Genomic DNA, 12,611 nt, shown 5'->3' with positions numbered 1-12,611 from the left:
TTTTTTCAAATCTGGAATTTAGAATGAGAACAAACAAAAATGTGTATTTATGATTTTATGGTAGTTCTAATTTTAATCCAAGCTCTTATCACTGAGTTCAACTATTCCTAATTGTTCAGAACTCACAGAGGTTATGTTATAAATTGCACTCTGAAGACTGTTCTAAAAACCAGAGTAATAGTAAGCTGCCAGAAGATCAAAATAAGCAAGATACTCATTTCCCATAAAATTTGCATTAGTTGCAAATGGGCATTATGCACATATTAATTCAATCAACTCATCATTTGTGCATACAGAAACCCAGTTTAATGAACACATGATGGAGAAATGTGGATTGTGCTTTCGTGTTTGTATGAGTTACTGGTTGTGTATATTTTACATAAACATGGCATCCTAGCTATCTGGTTTGTTAGGATTAAAGAGCAGGTATTGGACTTGATTCCATGCCTGGAATTACAACATAGTTTCTTATGGTCATATTTCCTAGTGCTAATTCAATGGAAAAGATGAACAATGTAACAGCTTACGTAGTTAGGACATAGTTAGCAACCTAAGTGTGTGTGTGTGTTTGCTTTAACTGAAATGTAAAATAAAGGAAGCATAGTTAGCAATCCCAAACTCTGCCTTGGATGAATTAGACTTGCAGATTTTCAGAGATTCCATAGTCTATTTCTGGGTATAGCTGGAAACCACATCAACCATGACAATTTCTTTACAATGCATTGCTAAGAACTGGTTACTCACAAGATGGCTCATCTAAACATCTTGGTTTGCAGGTTTTGCAGAACAAACAAAAAAAAACACATAAAGCCAGCCCGATTTGTGTGTCTCCATAAATATAGGGGAGATAAATTACTTTGGCTCCTATCCATCCTTTTTTCTAGTCTATTATTTCTCTGTTATCAGAGTTAATTCCTTCTGTGTTTACAAAAAAATTATCATGAGGATTCAGACTTTTCATTTCTCCTCTTTTCCTAGCTCAACAGGAGACCAATTCCCCCCTCCTCAGATTTCAGTGCATCTTCCACTCCATATGAATCAGATTTCGTCAACTTTCCTACTTACTCTACTGTGAGATACCTCCACCCTGGTTTAACTTCACAATCAAAAGGCTTTTTTTGGGTGCACAGTTGTTGGAAAAAGCTACTGGTTAGAAAGAGCTAAGTAAGCCTAAGACAAGTCATTCAGAAAGTAGTTCAACAGGAGATTAAATACAGTTATGGTGTTGTTTATGTTCTTGCAGGATATATTAATCTCTAAAATGCTAGCTAGGCAGTTGGAAACTTGGGACTTCTGTTAGACTGACTTTGAAGGAAACAACAATGCTTTCTTCATCTCTATGTTTGTGGCTCCAGGTCTTTTTCAGTTTTCATCTTGAGAGGCCACTAGAAAGCAAGATCCAAACATATTCAACCTAGGTATTTAGCAGCCTTGTGTAGCAACTGGACAGATCAATACAATGGGAAAAGCATTACCACAAAGGTGTAATGACAGAAGGAGCATAATAGAAAGGTGCTATAAAGAAAGGGAAAAAGATTGCTCACCTGTATCAGAAGATTCTAGGTTTGCGAGGGAAAGCTCCACCAAAGAGGGATCTGCAGGAAGAACTCTTCTCCAGTGGCCATCAGCCCTTAAACGAAGTATAAGTGAGGTGCAGCCAGGCTCCACCCCTTCTGGTCACACAACTGAATTGCCTTCACCTGTGCTCCCAGGGCTGACCAGATCCTTTCCCCAGATGCTTAATCAGTGGTTCAGGCCACGACTCAACACTTCCCATACACCGTGTTAAATCCACATTTCAAATTAAATAAGCAATATGAAGCTTCTTTCAGATAGCAGTGATGTATTTCTAATTTATGCTTGTATGAATGCTAGTAAGAAAGTACATTATATAGATGTTGCCTTTGTCTGAAACAGTTAGAAGAATGTTTTCCTAGATTAATAAGAGGCTTTCAGATTCTCAAATTGTGTGGCTGTTAATCTTACAACTGGATGATTTCTTTCTGCAGAAGAACGCATTGTGTTGATCTCAGCAATAGCAAACATCATATTCTGAAAACTACATACTGTGGAAACATATATAGAAACACAGATGGCTGGCTGATGGTTTGAGTTATGGAAACCATGTGATTCTCAACATTCTTAGCATGTTTCATGCCTTAGATAGAAGCTCTGCATCCAGACTTAGATTGTGCTGTCTACATCAGTGCTATGATGGCAGTGATCCCAAGCTGTATGCAAACTTGTTTCTCGCATCTTCGTTTCCTGGGAAGAACAGGTAGATCTCTTACATATGAGAAGTTTTGAGCTTCTTTCCTTAACCTTTTTAATCGCCAGAGATGATCTAATTAAAAACTTTTGAGGTTTGTCATCCTGAGACACTTAGAGACAGAGACTTTACAAGAGGAGTATGAAGCAGGTGGAGAGAACAGAGGAACGTGGGAGATAGCAAAGTAATTTTAGAGCGTATAGCAAAACACAACTTCACGCAGCTAATTTGGAAGTTAATCTCCTGAGAGCACCAGAGTGAAGAATATTGCACTTAACAAGTTAGCTGTTTTTCAGGAAATATACGCACAAAATTTTGGTTACTGCATATTTTGGCTCTTCTGTGCATATCTCAGACCTGCGTCTCTGAAGGAGAACTGCGTCACATTATTGATGAACTTGTATGTAATTCACTGCTGAGAGAAGGAGAATTAATCTTGAGAGTAGCTGCTGTGGATTTTCTTTTGCAGATTTTGCAAACAATTAGAATACAGCTGGTATAAAGCAAACACCTGCTGAGATAGTTGACTGAAATCTGCAGAAATTTCTGAATCTTAGAAATTAAGATTTTCAACTGCAAAGTCTTAGTTATACTTTTGTATGCATGTAATAATTTATATGTAGTTTTATTAATATGGGAGGGAGTATGTCCCAGTGTTACTCTAGTTGTGTACTTTCTCCTGCTGTATAAACAGATTGCAACTGGTAACAAATTGTTCATTTTGGATCACATGAAAACAGAACATTAGTTGTGCATGGAGATGTTAAAGTTATTGTAGAGAAAGTTTTTTTGTATTCAGTATTATTTATAAGTCATGTACTGATGTAAAGAGCTCTCTCTTCCTGTTATAATTTTATAGTTGTACACAACGTCAGAAGTATTTAGGATTTTTACTAAACAGGTAAAAACATTTAAGAATCTGTACTGAAAGGAAGAGACATTTTGCGTAAGTATAGCTGAGAATCTCAAATTTATGACAAGATTTTAATAGATTGCCCAATGGATCTGAATTGTTGCATCACGTACAAATACCCAAGAGGACAAAGTAGAAGGCGTAACAACATCTAAGATACACCAACCTTGCTTTGATAGGGCTGGGAAGAGGTAACTGTGCAGCTTAATGTTGACTTTTAAGTAAAGCAGATACTAATGTTTGTGTATTTACAACAGGTAAATCCTGGGATGTTGCATATAGGCCAGGGAAAAAAACCAAAGAGCTGACAAAGTAGAGACTAGATTTAATCAATGCAGGAAAATGTCACTGTTTTCCTAGACTTAATCTGAGACACATTCTTATAGAATTACTCTTTCTCAAACGTAATCTATTAAAGAAGAAAGTTGCTTTTACGCAGATCAGAGGGCATTATGAAAGAAGTGGATGATTATTCCTGTTGAGTGTCAGCAGTGTTGTGACTGACCCTTTTCATGGGTGTAATTCCCTACATTTGTAATGGATTTTGAAAATTGGAACAGGTTTCTGCCAACAAACAAAATATTAATGAAATGTGGGGTTGCATAATATATTTTGTGCATAATGTAATCTTTTTTTCCCAGAAAATGAAATGACCGCCTCCTAAAACAGAGCACTTGAACATTTTTGTGGGTCCTTTCCAACTCAGAATATTCTATGACTGTATGGTTCTGTGAAATTCAATATTCTTATTTTGCTGGGAATTAAAAGGTATTTGGGTAAGTGTATTGGCTTATTTATTTGAAGAGCCTATGCAGCTTTGATACACAAGATAAAATTCCTTAACTTTTCATTATATGACTTCTCACCACGTCTGTTTCATTAACTGCGATCAGTTTCTCATACTTTTCAGTATGAAACATTTCAACGTTTTTTAAAAGCATGATGTGCATGAGCTGAGGAAACTCGGGAGTTCCTCAGCACACACAATTAAATATTTTTCTGACCAATGATCTGGAAATTTTCTCATTGATAGCAGAGAGATGCTTGACTACCCTACTCCAGCATTCAGTGAATCAACCAAATGCTCCTATACTGTGGATTCAATTCAGTATTTCTTCTGTTAGTGCCTCATCCCCCATTTGATAGCACTAACTTTTTGTCCTCATTCTCACATTTCCCCACATCTAAGTCTGCAAGTAGGTATTAATATCAAGGCTTTTGGCAACAACTCGGGGAAAGCAACTGGATTTTATACAGTCAAGGTGAGAACAGTAAATAATAATAAAGTTCGTTCGTCCTATTTTCCATCAGTGTCGATGTCAGATAAACCTGATTAAAGACCCTTGGAAAATGTTACACAGGTGATTTATTATACGAGTAGTTTTAGGTGTAAGTGTAATCTTGAAACATGGTACCTCTATATATTCACTTAGTGATACAGAGCAAAATAGCAGATGAATTACAGCAGTATGTAATTACAGTTACAGTATATCTCCTCAGCTGATTTCAGGCAATGAGTTGAAAAGTTAGTGTTGGCTGCATTGGGTAGATATGAGAATCATTTATTGCAAAGGATGATAGGACAGTCTGTGTTAAGAATTGAAATTGGAAAGCTTTGTCTGGTGATGCACTGGGGAACAGGTTTAATTTGATTTCTTTTCTCTTGCCTGCCAATTGACTTTAGCACATGATAGTTTGCGAAAATGAACTAGTAATAAATTCATTTGCCTACTCAGTGTCTCAGATACAAAGAGTAGCTAAGGATTTCTGAACTTTTTAAAGCAGTGGGGATTCATTTTAACAGTGCATGAGGAGGAATATTTACCCTGTGTTGAAGAGAGTGGGCTAATAATGAAGGAACACTAAACTATATTCTTTATAGATTTGATATGCTTACTGTTTTAAAAATACAAAATACTTTCTGCCAGAAGATGGTTGTCCCTCAAGCTCTCCCTGAAAGCATAGCTGTTCCTGTGCTCAGTTGCTTTGGTTCTCATTATGGACTCAACTACTTTCATTCTGCTTGAAATTCACAGCACAGAACTATAACATGATAATGAGGGACTTGTAGAGGATCTGCAGGTGGGGTGCAGGTGACTAGTAGCAGGATGACACAACCTTTCATCTCTCCACTCTCACATTCAACTGTATTTGCCTCACTTATGGCTAAAAAGTATTTTTTATTTCTGGTAGAGTCTAGACAAAAACACTTTCCTAATGTTAACTTACCCTATGCTTTATTTAAAATTTCAAGATACATTTATATAATTGTTTGCTTAGATTTACACTGTGATTCTGCTTTAGTAATCATTTCAAGATTATGGAATGCAGGGCAATTGAGAACAAACAAGCAGAAATGATTTAAAGGCTGACTTTTAAAAAGAGAGCTATTAAACAGGTTAGTCACAATCGTGACTCATTTCAGTTGTGAGTCATGCTTACTTTTTGTAGCTATACATTATCCGGCTCTCCTGTTTCTCCACACAGCTATGAGTAATGCCGCATTAAGATGCATTACTGCTTTGGAGAATGCTTTTTCCCTACTGTGCAGGATGCCCTATCTGAATACATTTTTACATTTACAATGTCATTGTTTGGCCCATTCTTTCTACCACTGAGTTGCTGGCTACATAAAATAAGTAATGAAATAAGTATAAAGAAGCATTGGGTTGATAAGAGAGAGCAAGTATGGGACCTCCCCATCAGCCAGTGATTTGCACCATTTCTGTGGGGGTTAATTTGATATATTAATATTCGTTTTGGCTTAAATGGGCCTGTTAGCCACCCACAGCAGCTGGGACAAGAGTTTTGGGATGGTTATACAAGATAGAGATAATTTGTGGGGAAGAGTTTGAACAATTGGGGGAGGAGGCAAAAATTTGTCTTGAAATGGTGACTGGATTGTTAGCTTCATAACTGTTGAAGCTGGATGTGGGATTCTTATTTTTCCCCCCCTCCCCTTCTATATTTGTAGTGAGCATGTATCAACACAGCTGTAGTGTTAGGCATAATCCCAGAGCCTTTACAACTATCATTCCAGAAATAAAATTAGTATTATATGTACTGGCCAACTGTTTTTCAGCTGGGTGGCTACCTAAAATTAGTCTGAAACTGTGTAGGTGCTTACATGTGGGCTTGAGAGTCTGGGTTAGAAGATGTAGGCTGTAGTGCTACAAGCATCAGGAAAGAGAGAGGAGTTACTGTAGCTCTGAATACTTCTGAATATTCCTACATTTAGATTGCAATATGCACTGCTGCTATGTTTTAAAAAGTACTGTCAGCACTTTTGTTAATATAAAGACAAGACTACATTTCCATGAACAACAACAAAAAAGATATTAGTCATGGTCTCAAGAATAATTTATTACTTTTCTCACTGGCTCTACTTTTGAAAATTTTTCTAACGACTCTGATTCTCTCAGAAATGGATAGCTACCTAGAAGTGATATTTTCTTCATGACTGATGTCTTGTTGATTGAGCAATCATGCAGGACCAACAAAAATTACTAAAATTAGAATAAAAATATCTCATTATCGTTTCTCTATTGAACAATATAAAAGCAAGAACAATGTTCTCTAGCTTATCAAAGAGGTCGGGGGACAAACAATTTGAATTGGAAAATGTGATGATTTCATGAAGAGCACTCAATGTACTTTGCAACAAAGAATGCCTGAAAAGGAAAAAGCAATTTTCACTGTCCTTTTGTAACAGAACTTTTGCAATAGATAACAAAATGGTAAAGCTGCTGCTTTTGCAAATTACTTTTTCATATGTTTCTGCTTCGTTTCAGCAGATCTTATGCAGGAAATATTTGAGTCACAAATAGTTTTCACAGAGGCCACGTTCGTGCAAGAAGTGGTAATTTTTTCAGTGTCATCAGTTGTTGTAAAGCTGCATAAGGTCATTGTAGAGAAAATGATTGCTTTCAAATTATTTTTAATCCCTAAAGTCCATTTTTAGCCTGGGATGTGAGTGTTTAAAGAAATAACTGAAAAAGAACGTGAGGAAAGCATTTTACAACCGAAGGGCCTACTGCTGTCCACTGTGTGTGCTACACACAGACTTAGTTCTGGAGACGTCTGTGAGGTAGAATGAAAAGATGGCTCTTGCAAAGTCTGGTTAAGGTTTGTTTTGGCCCTTGGAAGAGTGTGTGCACTCAGGAATTGGAAAGAGATGTGGAGTCTGACACCAGGTAAATCAAGGAGTAATGTAAGGACCCTGGAGTAGTGACATGAGTGACAGATCTCCTGGGGACTACCTACGTCAGAATTCAGATTGCATTAACAGGACAAAGTTCTGCTTCCTAACAAATGGAGATGTCCCACACATCCCATGCATGAGGCATACCTGCAAACATGCTTGAACTCACTGCAATGTTAGGATATTTTTTGCATAGGAAGGGAGCCAAGCTCACAATATGAAAGCACACATTCTTAAGTAATGCGTGGTGTGTCAGGAGAACAAAAGCTAAGAGCACTGACAACATGCAGTCACATGGACACTTTCTTAGCTCTGTAACAAAATTAGGTTCTATGTTTTCTGTGTTTCAGGGCATGACAGATGTTAATCTATTTTCCTGAACAGCCATCACACAAAAGAAAATGCATTTAAGTAATGAAAAGGTAACTTTGAATATTGTGTGTAATGCATCTCTGTGCCTTTTATTTACATTTTCTGTACAGTTCTGGTTTTAATCCACAGAGCTGAATATTATGTAATAGGATTATCTTATTTAATTTCTGTGATTTTCTTTGTTATCCTGACAGAAAGACACATTCTGCCTAGGGTGTATGTTCAGATAAAAGATTTCCTGTCTTTCCTTTTATCTAAGGCATATGCGTGCTTAATGGGGAAAAAAAAGCATTGAGTTGAACACTTCCACAAACTTCTGAAGAGCAAAATTATCTGTGCTGGGGAGTGATGCATCACTCTTTCAGGAAGTTAAAATAGTAGGTGGTTGGGAGCCTGGATAGAAGTCAAATGAAAGGGGACTACTTGCTGTGAAAAGAAATTAAAACAGCAAGGTAGAAGCTGAGCAGGAGTTGCCCACTGACCGTGGCTAATGCTGACTGGCATATTCACTGCTTTTTGGTGAAATACAAGGGCAGGGGAATATGCCATAACTGATGAGGCTTTTCTGAAGTCAACAATTATGATATCAGGAAATTTAATGGTCTGAATCAGATGTTTTAAGTATCATTGACTATACGTTAGAACAAATAGATATTCAGACAAAACAACTTGGAAAGAAATAGTCATGCTTTTTTTGTAGTAGAAATGAGAGTGAGCAACTGGAGTTTCATAAGCCACTTCAAAACTAAATAAGCTAATGCCCATTAGTAAAACAGCTTAGAAGGGCTCCAAAGGTGCCTATGAGAAGTTGGGGCTATCTTGCTTTTAGACTTATGACATGAGTAAGCTTAGAAAAAGGCCATCTAAATGAACACATTATATTAATTTTTGTCTTAATGACTACAACATTCAAAATGAAAGTGAGGTGAAATTGTGATACAGGTGTAATAACAAAAGGACTAACGCAAATGGAAAGGTACTACAAGTAGAAAGGAAAACTGCTTACCTGTCTCCGAAAGTATAGGCTCACAGAGAAAACCTCACAAGAAAGAAGTCTCCAACCAACAATCCTTCCCCCCTGGCAGTCGGCCCTCATTTAGGTCTAACAGAGGTGCTGCCAGGCTCCACCCCTTCTGGTCACACAGCTGAATTGTCTTCGCCTGTGCTCCCAGGGCTGACCAGGTTCTTTCCCCAGATGCTCAATCAGTAATTCTGGTTGTGACTCAGCAGTTACCATAGGGTGACATAATATACTCTGAAGTTAATAAACATTCATTAAAGAAATAAGAAGATTTATACCTTTAAAGAACAGATGCTTACTCAAGCAAATGGGGTTAAAAAGCTCCCCATGAGATCTTTTGGCTTGCTCTCTCTGAATTTTCTGTGCAAATGAAGATTCCTTATTATATGCAATGTAGGAAGTAATGTTATTGCTAGATTTTCAGTCTTAAAATATGCAGTAATATGAGGTAAAGCTGAATTCATACCTAAACATCCAAGTGTACTTGTATAGCAGTTTTGTTTCCAGGAGAGAAGTAGTTCTGGTTATTTATTATGGTACAAGAGCCTTAAGATACAGGTTATATTTTGTAAATGCATTTATTGCTATTATTCTCTTTTTGAGTTTTAGTCATCACTCCTACTGTCACGTGAACAGTAGCAGTTAATCAGAATTCACTGAATATAATCAAAATTCATAAATAGAAAGTCAATTATGCTGAAGTTAAGTAGCATAGAGTGGTGCAATTTTACATTTCACATCTGTGATTAGCGTATATTTTAATACTTCATAATCTGTCTGGACCAATTAGATTTTCCTGCAGTTAGGAGAAAGTAGGAAATAAGCTATGAAAAATAATTATTCTAAGACTTGAGGAGCCTGTCTGGCTTTATTCCCAGAATGTGTTCAGGCACATCACATTCAAGGGATTGGACCTGCTAGGCTATAAATACTTGTGCAGCCTCCTCAGGTGGTATAAACCAGCATAGCTCTGTGTGGACCACTGGTACACCTGCCTGGCCCTCTGAGAGCAGCCTCTTGCTGTTGTAATCAGAGCAGTAGAAAAGCACACTGCGTTTTGTGAACTGGAAAAAGGGGCTTATAAGGGCTTTGGTGTATGATTCTGCTTTTAGTGTTACCTGAACTGTCCCTCAAACATCACTAGGACTAATCAGCAGTCATCATGTACTGCTCAGTGCATGCTAGAGGAGAAGGCCAGCTGCATGATGAAAGCACATAATTACTGATAATGGAGCTCTTTGATAATGCTAATTGAAGTGGTTTTGCCTATATGTCACAGAGAATAAACTCTGACATCAAGCAGTGTTGTAAGCCAGTTTTGTTACGTGATTTCTAAATTGGTTTAGATTTCATTTTGTATCATTCTGGCTCATCTAAAGGATAAAGCTGCAGGAGAACCAGTGTGGTGTGTACTGGTGTGTTAGTTACTAGGGGGACAGTGGTTTGCAAAGTATCTCATAAGTAAGGAAGTTACTGCAGGAAAAAGGGCAAGTATTGAAATCTATCAAGTTTGTATGTTGAGAGATGTATGAAAGAATAACTGAAACATGTTTGTACATGCATGCATGTTTATTTGCATGCATGCAGGTTACACAATTGGATTCCCAGGTGATGAGGCAGAGTTCTGCATTGGGAATTCTGACTAAAATTGTGTGCATGCTTTCTTGCTTATTTTTTCCTTGCAGAAAGTAAGCAGATTGCCCAGTAGAGTCAGCCTTCTTCTAGATGGTAACGGTCATCCCTTGAAGAAAAAGCCAAGAGTTATGAGGGCATCTTCATGCAAACACTGTGTATCTTTTTCATGTCTGGCTTAACTTGAGCCAAACTGATTGTGTGGCTCCATATAACGCAAACTATGGAACATCCCTAGTCCTGCCTTTCCTTGTTACTGATGTTCATGAGGTGCTCCTCTTAATAACTTTACTGTATGTAACACTAATTAATACCGTTAATGTTTTCCATCCTGTTTAGGTCTCTAACATAATCAGTCTGGAGTGTAGAGAAGGAAGCGTGACCCTACAGTTCTCCTGCACTGTTAGATAGCTAGAACAGCAAAGAGGGAGCAATGTTTAAAAAAAAAAAAACATAGACACCAAAACAAAACAGCAGGAACACATTTGCTGCTGTTATCTAAATGCATTCTTCCCACATGCACTGCTCCAGGGAAGTATTATCTTGTACAGCATCATTGCCCGTACTTGCCTCTCTTTTCTTCCTACTAACACAAAGCAAAAGGAACATGGTGAGCTTGGCACACATCAGGAAGAGAAGTTCCTTCAAAAGATCATTCGTGCAACCCTGCTGTTTTCTTGTCAGTGGTGCTAAAGATCAAACTTCTTAAATAAAAATGTTTATTTTTTAGGTTAAGTGATCTGTTGAAGCATTCTGGACGCCTCATCAGAACTAGATGTGTGTGAATTTTTCTCCACTCTTGCAATGCTCAGAAGAAAACTCATTCTGGATTAGTTCTTTTTTGAGACTAGCCTGAATTTTTTTGTGTGATCTTGCTGGAAATCTTTCTATCTTCTAAGGCAGTACCAAATTACCTGCAGCGGATGACTGCAGTCAAGCAAGTTTTAGTGTCTTCAATGTCTCAGTCACTAGCATCAATTTGAATGGTACAGCTGAGTTTATCAGGCAGCTTAGTGCGAGCTGGGTAATGATTCTTGGGATTCTTCTCTACAGAGATTGCTTGCAGAGCAGAATGGAATTCACAAAGCCACTTGTTCTTTAATAACGAGATTTAAGGTGCAGTTCTGTGTTTCCAAAATAAAATAACATAGCACAATTAATCTAGTCTACAGACCTGTGTGATATTTGCTTTTGCTAACTGGCCAGGACACCAGTAGCACAGCAGGTGTATGCAACCTGAGCAGTGGAACCTAATGGGACTAAGTGGCTCACAAGTCAGAATTTCCAGTCTGCACAACATTGTGCATTTCCATTATATTTTTCCTTTTGAAGCCAGAGGTTTTGATTGGTGTGTGGCTGTGCCTTTTGGACAAGAGTAGGCATACCTCCCTCAGTACAAACCTGGACGTACTGTGGGAGTATGAAAGGAATTTATGGACACACTGCTGAGGAGGCTTGAGTAAGGAAGTACTGTGCAGCTTAATTGCTCACTAACATGTCTTCAGCAAATACGACCCTGAATGTCTGTGCAATTACCTAAAATTTTATCCAGTACAACATACCTTATAGAATTGCCCTGGAATGGATTACAACAGCTGTGCCTGCACCTATGCTCAGCTGGAGTCTCTTCCTGCATGAGCATGTCTGTGCATTTTAAGATATACAGCAGGATCAGCTGAATGCCTCCTTTTCCCCCAGGTCCATTAACTCAGATGATGTGCTAATTAGGTCACTGAGAAAATCAAAGACACAGAAAACTGGATTGAGTGTTCACAAACTGGCTCCTGCATGTAACTGCAGTATTTTAGCTTAATTTGTCTTAAGCAGTTTTTGATATCTCTGAGAGTGTTACCCATAAAAAGGCAGACTGTGTGTCAGGCAAACAAGTCATAGAACAGTTGAATATTTTGAGCTGCTTGGGTGAAGCATTTGGTATTTCTCATTACAAAAAAGGAGAATGTGACTTCTCTCTCAGTCAACAGTTTTTCTGTTTATGCCTTCCTGATCAGAGAATAGCAGAATTATCCTGCAGAACCCTTTTGAAGAGAGTACAACACACTGAAATGGTCCACAGTGCTAACACTGTGCCTCAGAATGATCCTTGCTCTTAGCCTGTAAAAATCTGGTGTGTTAGAAGAGAACAGACTAGATGAAGGTGGAGAAGAGTGACTGCAGAGTCCACCCATTTGTTTTCTGCCTAAAT

The 12,611-nt window shown here is 37.9% G+C and overlaps 1 long non-coding RNA gene across 1 annotated transcript; it reads right to left on the bottom strand.

Moving 5' to 3' along the window:
• Positions 1 to 17: 17 nt before the first annotated feature.
• Positions 18 to 8,843, bottom strand: LOC109368940. Its single transcript, XR_002117439.1, has 3 exons — positions 8,762 to 8,843; positions 1,545 to 1,630; positions 18 to 1,385 (listed from the first exon to the last, which is right to left on the bottom strand). It is a non-coding gene; the product is annotated as an uncharacterized LOC109368940 (long non-coding RNA).
• Positions 8,844 to 12,611: the final 3,768 nt, after the last annotated feature.

The sequence above is a fragment of the Meleagris gallopavo genome, chromosome 8 (genome assembly GCF_000146605.3).
Source record: "Meleagris gallopavo isolate NT-WF06-2002-E0010 breed Aviagen turkey brand Nicholas breeding stock chromosome 8, Turkey_5.1, whole genome shotgun sequence".
Lineage (NCBI taxonomy): Eukaryota > Metazoa > Chordata > Aves > Galliformes > Phasianidae > Meleagris > Meleagris gallopavo.
Note: the sequence above shows the minus strand (reverse complement) of the source record. Positions and strands in the feature narration are given on the sequence as shown.